Genomic DNA, 11043 nt, shown 5'->3' with positions numbered 1-11043 from the left:
GAGCTGGGGTCACCACCCAGGCCCACCTGACTCCATGGCCTCCGGATGCTGCTCTGTCTTCTGCCTCTGTCTTCCCTGTCACCCAGTGCCACACGGGCTTTTCCAGCAACCAAACCCCCGTCAGCTCCCACAGAGCCTCTAGCTCTGCTTTTACAGGAATCGCCTGCAAGGCGCTTCTCCCCCTTCTCTGCCTGTGCAGTGAACTTCTGAGCCTGAACGCAGAGCCTCCCGAGGGTTCGTGGCTCATGCCGCCTGCGTCACCTCCCCCTGAGGTCCGGGAGGCCGGCGGTGTTGGGGGTCCCTCCGGGTCTGTGGCCTGTGGGTCTGGTTGGCCGGTGTCTGGTTCTCCTTCCAGGTGGGCCAGAGGCCTGGGCGGGGACAGAGCCCCGGGGCTCACCGCTGGGACTGCCTCTAGGCCAGCGTCCCCTCGTGGCCGGCCCTGCTGGGCACCACTGTTCAGCCAGCCTGCCCGGCTGTCCTCTGTCTGTGGCCCTCTGTCCGTCTTCCCTAAGGTGTGCTGTGTCTGACCCCCTCCCTCTCTGTCCCCTTCCGCACGTCTCTGCTTGTCATTGTCCTTTACTCTCTCTCCTCCCCGCTCCTGCTCCTCCTCCTCCTCCACATCCTCCTAGTACTCTCTCCACTCCTCACCTCTCTTTCCTTCCCTCCTTCCTCCTCCACCTTCTCTCTAATGTTGATAGTCAAGGTCACAGTTATAGAAGCTTCTTGTCACCTGCCCCCAAGGGTGTCTTTGGCTCTGCCCTGGGCCGCGGTGAACATGATGCTCAGAGACTGGCAGGAGGGGCGTCCAGAAGTCATGCTGTCCTTCTCCTGCCTCAGGCAGCTCTTAAGCCCAGGACAGGCTGATTTTAGTTTGTCAGGGAAAATCAACTCACTGTCTTCCTCATCACTACAGATTATCATTGTCCCTGAGCCCTCATAACCTGGAAATCCTTTCTCAGGTCTGTCCCACATCCTGCACACTTTAGGACTGAGCAGGGGAGCAGCCCCCTAATCTCTAGCCTTCCCTGTGATTGGGGCCCTCAGGTCTTCTCCAGTCACTCTGGGGCCCCAGGCCATTTCCCTTTTGCCTGTTGCTTAGCCTCTGATCATGGGAATGTGCCCCTGCCTCCCCACCCCAGCCCTCCTGCCCCTTCCTCCAAACCTCCTGAGAGAACAGGATCAAGTCCTTCCATGGCCTTCCCCATATCAGACAAGATCTTTAATACCCCCCTAACCAGCACTGAAGCACCTGTTGTGCTCCTGCTGGGTACCAATACTGGCACTGGAAATACAGAGACGGCACGGGTATTACCTTTGTACTGAAAGAGCTTTAAGAAAATGAAGGACCTAAATATATACTCAGCTCTCCTGGGCACTGCTCTGGGCACTAACAAATATTAAAAGCAAAATTCAGCAGGATCAAACTGTTTCAAGTAACTTAACTGTGTCCCAGGACACAGCTTAAGAATATTTATAGGAATACAAAAATGTCTGGCCTCCAACAGGGTAAAATATACAATGTCTGGCATGCAGTCAAAAATTACTAGACATACAAAGTAGGAAAGTATGGCCAATAACGAGAAGGAAGGTCACTCACTTGGAACTGATCCAGGACGCAGAGCGTGATCAAAGATGACAAGGCTGGGGACACAAGCTGTGTTCAGGAGCCTGGAAGGGACTCTCGGCACCTTCTCGTTCCTTTTCCCACTCACCACCCACTAGCCCAACTCCAGCTCTGTCCTTCCTTCTCTGAAGAATAGAGACCTAACTCTGGTTTAGATCTGAAAGCAATGTTAATTTTGATACTTTCTCAATATTCAAGTTTTTAAAAATGGACTTACCAAGCACATTTAGCACCCAGATTTGTTCTAATACCACTTTCCAACAAAAGGAACCTGGGATCCTTGGAGAAATGGCTGATTCTAGGACTAGCTCATAAAATATACAAAAGGATCCTAGGAGCGCTGGAAAGTAAGTAGGAGGGACTAAATATATACACATACAAGTATGGGAAAGTGTTAAAAGAACACAGGAGCCAACTGAAAAGGCTCCCAAAGTCAGAAACAGTTGAGTAGCAAAGTAAATAAAGTAGAGTCCGATTTTATTTTTATGCCCAAGTATAAAATAAATACCCGTGAGTCAATACTGATTTAAATAAATGACTTAATTAATTAATTAATGAGGGAGAAGAGACAAATCTCCCATGCAGAAGAATTGAAAATAATTTAGGTATATGCTCAGCACTTAAGGAAGTAGACCTTACCTTCTCCTTAAGTGCGAGCTACAAAATCCTCCAAAAGATTACAGTATGGAAGGGGAGAAGAGTAACTTTATAGAGGAGATACCCAACAAACACTGCCTTAGCCAGGTGCTTGAGGTGCATCATCGGGGCAAAGCATGTTGATATTATGGGCCCTTGATATGATGTGACAAGAATGGCACTTTACCTCTGTCATCTTCCACCCAAAAAACCAAAACCCTAATATAAACATAAAAAAAATCAGATAATTCCCAATTGAGGTTCAACAAATGATGCTGGGACAACTAGATACCCACAGACAAAAGAATTCATTTGGACCCTGTGATGTTGTGGTTTAGAAGAAATACGTGTTTGGTCATTCACAAGACCAAGATGTATTTCTCATATAGTTGATCTTCATCCATAGTTTCTGGCTCACAACTCCCAAAATCCTTGGGATACTCTAGGTGTAGAAGGTGAGAAATGCTTCTTTTGTTATGTTAATGGAGTGACTTTTGGCGGCCACTTAAGGATGGGGACTGGTTGCCAGGAGAACCAGCCATGTGACGAGAGGACTGGAACTTCCATTCTCACCCGGGACCTCCAGTTGAGGACACAGGGTTGAGGTTGAATCAATCATCAATGGCTGATGATGTAATCAATCATGACTACGTAATGAAGCCTCCATAAAAACCAAAAGAACCAGGTTTGGAAAGCTTCTGAGTTGGTAAGTACGTGGAAACTCTATGCCCTTCCCTATACCGTGCCCTATGCAGCTCTTCCTGTGTTATATCCCCTTATAATAAATTGGTAATCTAGTAAGTAAAATGTTTCTCTGAGTTCTGTGAGCTGCTCTAGAAATTAATTGAACCTGAGGGGAAGGTCGTGGGAACCTCTGATCTATACAGCTAGTGGCTCAGAAATACAACCTGGGCTTATGGCTGGAGTCTGAAGTGGGAGGAGGGGAGCAGTCCTGTAGATGGAACCCGCAACCTGTGCGAGCTGAGGCTCTCCCCAGGTACGGAGGGTCAGGCTCGAGCTGAATTGTAGGACACACAACTGGTGTTCCAAGCTGTTTGTTGGTGTGGAGGGAACCCCACCCCCACATTGGAATTGGGTCTAAGAACTGAAAAGAGACCCTGATCTCATACCATATATAAAACTAACTCAAAACAGATCCAAGTTCTAAACATAAGAGGTAAAATGCCACATAAAACTCTAAGAAGGAACCACAGGTATAAGTCTTCATGACCTTAGATTAGGTAATGGCTTCTTAGATATAACACCTAAAAGACAGCAACCAAATTTTAAATATAAATCAAAGCTACAGTGAAATACCACCTCACCCATTAGGATACTTATAATATTAAAAAATAAACAATAACAAGTATTAGTAAGGATGTGTATTAGAATACTCATATATTGCTCTGGAAATGTAAAATGGTACTTTGGAAAACATTTTGACAGTTCCTCAAAAAGTTAAACAAGAAATTCGAAAATACATATTTAAGCAAAACTTATACACGAATGTTCTTATCAGGATCACTCATAATAGCCAAATAGAAAAAAATGACCCAGTCGATAAAATATGAAATGTTCATACAATTGAATATTATTCAGCCATAAAAAGAAATGAAGATTTCACGTCCATTAGGCTTGATACTATCAGAAAACAAAACAAAACAAAAGACAGGAAGTAACAGGTGTTGGTGAGGATGTGGAGAAACTGAAACCCTTTTGTACCGTAAAATGGTGCAGCTGCTATAGAAAGCAGTAAGACAGTTCCTCAACAAATTAAATAGAATTGCCATATAATCCAGCAGTTCCACTTCTAGATATATATCCAAAAGAATTGAAGGCAGAATCTCAGAGCAACATCTGTCCACCCATGTTCATAGCAGCATGATTCACAATAGCCAAGAGGTGGAAGCAACCCAAGTGTCCATCAACAGATGAATGGGTAACAAAATGTGGTCTGTAAATACAATGGAATATTATTCAGCCTTAAAAAGGACGAAGTTACGACAGATGCTAGAACGTGGATGAACCTTGAAGACATTAGGCTAAAATGAAATAAGCTAATCACAGAAAAGGCAAATACTGTATGATTCCACTTATGTGAGACATTAAAGTAGTCAAATTCATAGAAAGAGAAAGAAGAGTTGTGGTTGCCAGGGGCCGAGGGAGGGGGAATGGGGAACTGTTGTTTAATGGGTACAGTCTGCAAGATGAAGACCAGGTAGATTGTCTTCCTGGACAGTGACTGGAGAAGTGGAGACGTGCCTGGTGCTCTGCTGGTGGGATAACGTTGGCTCTGCAGAATCATGTGGTGTGCTTTTCTATTTCTGTTGTTTTTAAATAAACACATGCTCTAAGTATGCATTTATGTCAGACTTTGTAACAGTTATTTCATAAAGATGTTTAACACCTAAGTTATCATGCTCTTTTATGTATTCTAAATTTCAAGGAGTGCTTTTTTTATTACCAAAAAAATGCATTTGAACTTGGCATTAAGAAAAATGAAACGCTACATGGAAAAAGTCAGGCACAAAAAGCAACATATTATATGAGGTAGTTTATATGAAATGTCCAGAATAGGCAAATCCATAGAAACACTAGATTAGTGGTAGCCAGGGTCTTGGGTCGGAGGGAATGGGAAACAACTGTGTTTCTTTCTGGGGTGAGGAGAATGTTCTGGAATTAGTGAAGATAGCTGCACAGCCTTGTGAATACACTGAAAACCACTGTATTGTACACTTTGGAAGTGTGAATTTTAAAAGATGTGAATTATATCTCAATTTTTTTAATTTGAGGGACATCCTACAAATTATCTGACCTGTAATCCTCAAAACTGTTAAGTTCATCAAAAAAAGGAAAGTCTGTTAAACTGTCAGAGCCGAGAGAAACCCAAGTAAACATAACTAAATATACTATGACATCCTATATGGGCCCCTGGAACAGAAAAAGGAGACATTAGGTAAAAACAAAGGACATCCAAATTAAGTATAGACTTTAGTTAATAATCATGTATTAATAATATTGGTTCCTTCTTTATAATAAAAATGTTCCTTACTCTGGTAAGATGTTAATAATAGGGGAAACTGGGTCTGGAGTATATTTGAATTTCTGTACTATCTTTGCAAGTTTTCTGTAAATCTAAATCTATCCTAAAATAGAAAGGTTATTTATTTAAAAAGAAATCAACTTATCATATCAAGCTGTGATTGAAAGGAGCTTGCCAGGAACTTCCGTGACTACTGGAATTTGAGTTCCACAGGCCCCAGAGCACCCCCTGGAAAAGTCCCCAGCCCTTTCTGGGCCCCATCCCTCCTAAGCGCTTGCTTGATCCTGGCAGGTGCCAGTGGATCCCACCCAGATGGCTTGCCAGCTTCTTTCAATACCACAAATGCTCCTTGATGGGGAAGAGGGACAACAAGGGAAGCCTGATACACAGCAGGGCCCTGGGAGTGAATCCTGCTGTGGCCGCCTCCTTGCCGCGTGGTGGGGAGAGCCCCTCTTCCCTGGGCTCACGTACACGGGGCCAAGGGCAGCGGCATCATTCACGGCCCTATCTCGGCCTGCCGGCTCTATTAGCATTTATACTTGTATTTGCCAGCTTGGGTTTTCCCAGGACTCAGCCAGGAAGCTCCCAGATTTGCTCTGGCCTCCTGACGTGACCCTGACCAGGGGCAGTGCTATTTGCTCATCCTCAGCCGCCACAAGCTCATCCTGGCCCACTTTCTGAGACGCTGAGGGCCACTGGCCCTTCAAGGAGCCCTCTCACAGCTCCTCTACCTGGAGAGCTCTCTGTGAGCTGTCAGCACAGTTTCCATAGAGAGCATGAGTAATCTTTTGTCTCTCTGATCCTGCCTTTTGGAGCTCCTAAGAGTTTTTTGGAGCAGGAGAAAAATCTCTTAAAATCTGAGCACATGGTTTATGTGCTGGCTGCAGTTGCCTCTTGCAAATAGTCTCTCCAATGTTGCCTTTTGGTTCCTGGTCCAAATTCTTGCACAACTGCAGATGAAAGGCAAGTCAAGCTCTACTTTTGTCAACTCCTTTTTTCCTCTGTCTCAGCATCTGGGATTCAGGGATGTCTGATTTTACAGTAAATTCTGATAATAGCCACTGTCTGTGGGCATGCACCACATGCCACCAATAGGCTGGACATTTTTGATGCATCATCTCATTTAATAAGCACAATACCTCTATTGGAGAGCAGTGACTTTCTCCTCACTTGGCATATGTGAAAACTGAGGTTCAGAAAGGGCTGGTAGCCTTCCCAAGGACACACAGCTGGTAAGCAGCAGAACTGGGATTCAGACTCAAGCATGTCTTAATTCAGAGTCCTTGCTCTTAATCACCACATTACACTGTTACTCTAAAGATGTGTTTGTCAAACAAACAAACAAAAAAAGCCCCCCATGGTGAAAGAAATTTGGAAAATATTGCTACTTTAATTCTCCTCAAGGAGATTCACAGTGTACATTAGGGTGTTGAAAGTCCTGAAATATGCTACAGAGAAAAGACCCATTTAATTTTTGTTTAAACCAAAATTTCCAAATTCATTTTTTAAGAAACTGAACATTTATTCATATTGTGTTTCATAAATGGGATACCAATTAATCATCCTGCATAATTAGTGTTCTCTGGAACACACTTTGGGAAACACTATACTTGGTGTCACATTTTTCTGACCCTCAGTGGATCTCCTGCTCCTGATGAAGTAACAGGTGAGTTTCCCTCCCTCTGTGAGCAACTAAAACAGAACAAAATATATGAAACAGCTCTTTTCAGATCTTGGGCAACAGGCTGCTCAGGCATGTGACCCCTGAGAAGAAAAACAACACAAGTCCTATGATTGCATGAGTGAGCATCCGAAGGAAAGTGCGACTGAGCGGGGCTGTTTTCTCAATCCCAAAACCTGACCTCAGGTGCGATGTCCTTGGGGATGCTGAACAGAAGAGCCCAGGAAGTGGGTGGGTCTGAGGGTAGGGGATAGTTTTCCTGGTGTGTGTGTGTGTGTGTGTGTGTGTGTGTGTGTGTGTGTGTGTGTGTGTGTGTGTGTGTGTGTGTGTGTGTGTGTGTGTGTGTGTGTGTGTGTGTGTGTGTGTGTGTGTGTGTGTCTGTGCTGTGAGCTCCTCGATCTGTTCCCCAATTGACTGAGGCCACTGCACAGGCTGACCATAGAAACACTGTGCAGGAGAAACACCTCTATTCAGGTTCCTTGAGTTAATCTGCAGAGGGGGTGTGGCAGCAACTAATTTCAGGATTCGCTTGTCTCTGAACAGGGTAATTGGTAGGCGTTGCCAATGTTCCAGATTGTTCCCTTGGGTCAGAGGGTAACAGGTAAATGGTGGAGGTCTATCACAGGCTCTGCTGAGTGCTGCCCCCTGCAGGCAGTGCAGTGAAGTCACAGAGGGGTGGGCCCTGCTGGGGAGCAACGGGATGGTGTGAGGGAACCACAGGATCACAGCAAGCAGGGCTGGGCTGGAATGGCCATCAGAGGCCATGGGATCCGACCTGCTCATTTTAGAGGAAGGGACTTGCCCAGAATCACACAGGTTGGGCCCAGCTGGGCACTTGGCTCTAGCAAACAACCCAGACATCCTCCACATTGGCCAGACTCCCTTCCCTCCCTCAGCCCCCAAGTCCGTCCGGGGCTCCCCTGGCTGGGGCCTGCATATGTCAGGAACCACTTTCCCTCATTCTGCCTGCCAGGAGCCAGCACAGAGGTGAGAGAATTAAGGCCAGCAGCCTCCTAGGGGGCTCTCAAGGGCATCCGTGTGGCCAGAAGGGCTCCCCATATCTCACGGGGCAGCTGCATCCCGTGGTGTGTGTGATCAACCCTCTGCAGCACATCAACCAGGTGAAGGCAGCTGAGGACTATGGCTTCAGGCCAAACAAGGACTCTGCAGCCAGGTGCATGGCCAGGTGCACAAGCAGTCCAGCCCCTGCCAGTGCTTCATCTGGTTCCTCCTCACTGTGAACCTTGACCCTGGGCTGACCTCACACCAACTCCAATCATCAACCTAATTTGTCCATTTTAACCTTGATCCTGACCCTCAGCCTAATCCCAGACTGACCTGAACTCTGACTCCCATGTTTTGCCTCTGACCTTGAATCTCATTCCCATCTCCATGAGATCATCAACCATGACCCTTATTTTTATCCTAATCTGGCCCTGACCTTATCTTCTGGATTTTGACACTGAACTTCATCATAACACTTATTTCAGTTTTGACTCTAATCCTAAACTTGATCTTTATCCAATAATTCCTCTGAATTCTGACCTTCCTCCCAACCCCATCCCTTCTCCTTCCTACCCTACACCATGGTTTTGAACCTGGTTCCTTGGATTAAAGATAAGTGCAGTCACTTTACCTCAAGCCCCAACATTGGCCCTGGTCCCAGCCCTCACCATGGCTCAGTCCCCAAGCCTGCCCACTTTATCCCAGGGAGGGGCTGACCACTGCTTTCCTTCTTTGCAGAATTCTCTGAAGGCTGAGATGCCATGAAGAAGAAACCAGCTCAGCAGTCCATGCCTGTGAGTCTCGGGGGAGGGCCTGGAGCCCCGCAGAGCACATAGGAGGCAATCAAATGGGGCTCCCCAGGGACCAGGTTTGAGCTGCACCCAACTGTGAAGGACCATGGGAGCAGATGATCTCTAGGGCCCGTGAGAAACTGTGGCTCCTGAAGGAAGAGCAGCAGGCCCGGGAAAGGGGTCCCTGGGCGCCTAGTTTCTGCCCTGCGTCGGTCACTTTCTCACAACGTGCACTTGACCAAGGCTGCTCTGTCTGGACCTTGATTTCTCCACCTGTAAGGCAATGCGAATGGCAGCGCACCCCCTCAGGAGGCTGCTTAGAGACCTCATTCCCCTCCAACTCCTGGGAGACGCTGGACTCAGTCACACCAGCTCTGGGCGTGGAAGAGCAACATGGCCCTGCTGCCCCAGGATCACGACAAGGATACAGCATGGATGTCCTGCCTCCTGACCACTGCCTGCCCTCCCTTATCTCCATCAATGGGGGCCCCAGTGTTCACAACGTAACCCTGATTGATGTGAGGGCTGCGGGCAAAACACACCTTAGGATTCCCCCAACCGCATCTGGGAAAATCCTGGCTATTTAGGCATCAAGGCCAGAGTGCCCATCGGCACACGGCGGGGGAGGGGTACAGGGAGGATGCTCTGTGAGGGTCCTTCCAGCCCAGCAGCATATCTCTGAGCTGGGGACAGTCACACTGGGGCTCCTTGGCCCCAGGTGGAGCCCATCAGGTGGAGGAGCTGCCAGGCAGCCCTGCCCTACTCCTGGGGTCCTTGATGCTTGATCTCAGCCACATGGGGTCACCCCAGGAGCCAGGAGGCCCTGATTCTCAGACCACCCTGAACTGGTCACTGAGGGGCCCACCGGGGTCTGTCTGTGGTAGAAGAGTCTGCAGGGAGCCCCATCAGGTGCTCAGGACCGAGTTTTGGGGTCTGTCAGGGCCTGGCTTCCAGGAGCTGCCACTCAGAGAACCTTCAGAGAGTCCTAGAGAGGGGGTACTGGTGGAACTGGGGAGGGGTGGCTCATTTCTCTGCCCTGTCCCTTGTGGGATTGCAAAGGGCAAGTCAAAATTTTGTCAGGGTACAAATCAAGGTCAAGGCCAGAAGAAGCCAGACAAGGCAGGGTAAGGTTTCTGGGAGCCTGCGCCAACCCCTGGGGTCAGGAGAGCTAAGATCATGTCAGAGAATGAGGTTGCAAGAAAGAGTCAGGAGAGGGAGGGGGACGTGGATCGGCGGGGCAAGGCAGGACAGCAGGAGGACACTTGGGGCTGCGGCACTGATGGGGAGAAGCCTGGGTGCCAGCCCACCTGGTGGCACGAGGTCGGGAGCAGGAAGTAATGTCACTGCCTGGGGAGCCTGGGTTGGGGTCTCAGATCCTCTTGGTCATGGATTTGGAAGGCATACAAAGATTCATTCATTTATTTAAATATATTGACTGGCCCCCTGCCATATACTGTGTACTAGGGATACTGAAATAAACAAAAGACCCCTGCTTTCCTAGACCTTACATGGGGGCTGGACCATAAGATAAGTAGGTGATGGAATGCCAGCAGCTGGTCAGTGCTGTGAGAGCAGCCAACGAGGCTCCCACTCACTGGCTTCAAGACCCTGCACAAGTCAGCTGCCCTCTCCAGGCCTCAGTTTCCCATCTGTAAAATGGGTACAATTCTGCTTGCATTAGATGAAATAGTGATTAAGTGTCTGTGTGGTGCCAGGCAGGCATGTGGAAAGGGCTCTGTTTACTCACAAGCAATGGAGAAAGGGCCCCCTCCTGCTGCGATGATGTCCAGCAGCCCAAGCCCAGCCCATTCCTGGCCCCAGACTTCCTCTGGCAGAGTGGGAAGGGTACGTTGGCTGGTGGGAACCCCAGCCTCTCCTGGCTCTGTCACAAACTTGCTATGTGGCCCTGGGCAATACAGTTCCTGTTTCTGGGCCTCGGTTTCTTCATAAGAGAACTGGCTCTATGGTGCACTGATTCTATTCACACACCAGCTGACTCTCTATGCCTCGGTTTCTCCATTGGTCAGAGGATGCCACCTATTCAAATGACTTCAGGATCTAATGATAGATTCAGGATTAAATGACATCCCTTAATCTGAATTAAGAATTTATGGGACAGGACAACTCCCAAGCTCATGCCTATCACCATCACTTCCCACCAACCTGCGATCATGGAGTGCCCCTCTGGGCCAGGCTCAGGGCTTCTGGAAGAGTGTCTGCTAAATCCCTGCCTCTCAGGAGCCTTCCATCCACCAGCAAGGAA

Source organism: Manis pentadactyla, chromosome 4, assembly GCF_030020395.1.
Source record: "Manis pentadactyla isolate mManPen7 chromosome 4, mManPen7.hap1, whole genome shotgun sequence".
NCBI classification, from domain to species: Eukaryota; Metazoa; Chordata; class Mammalia; order Pholidota; family Manidae; genus Manis; species Manis pentadactyla.
This window is presented reverse-complemented; position numbering follows the sequence as displayed.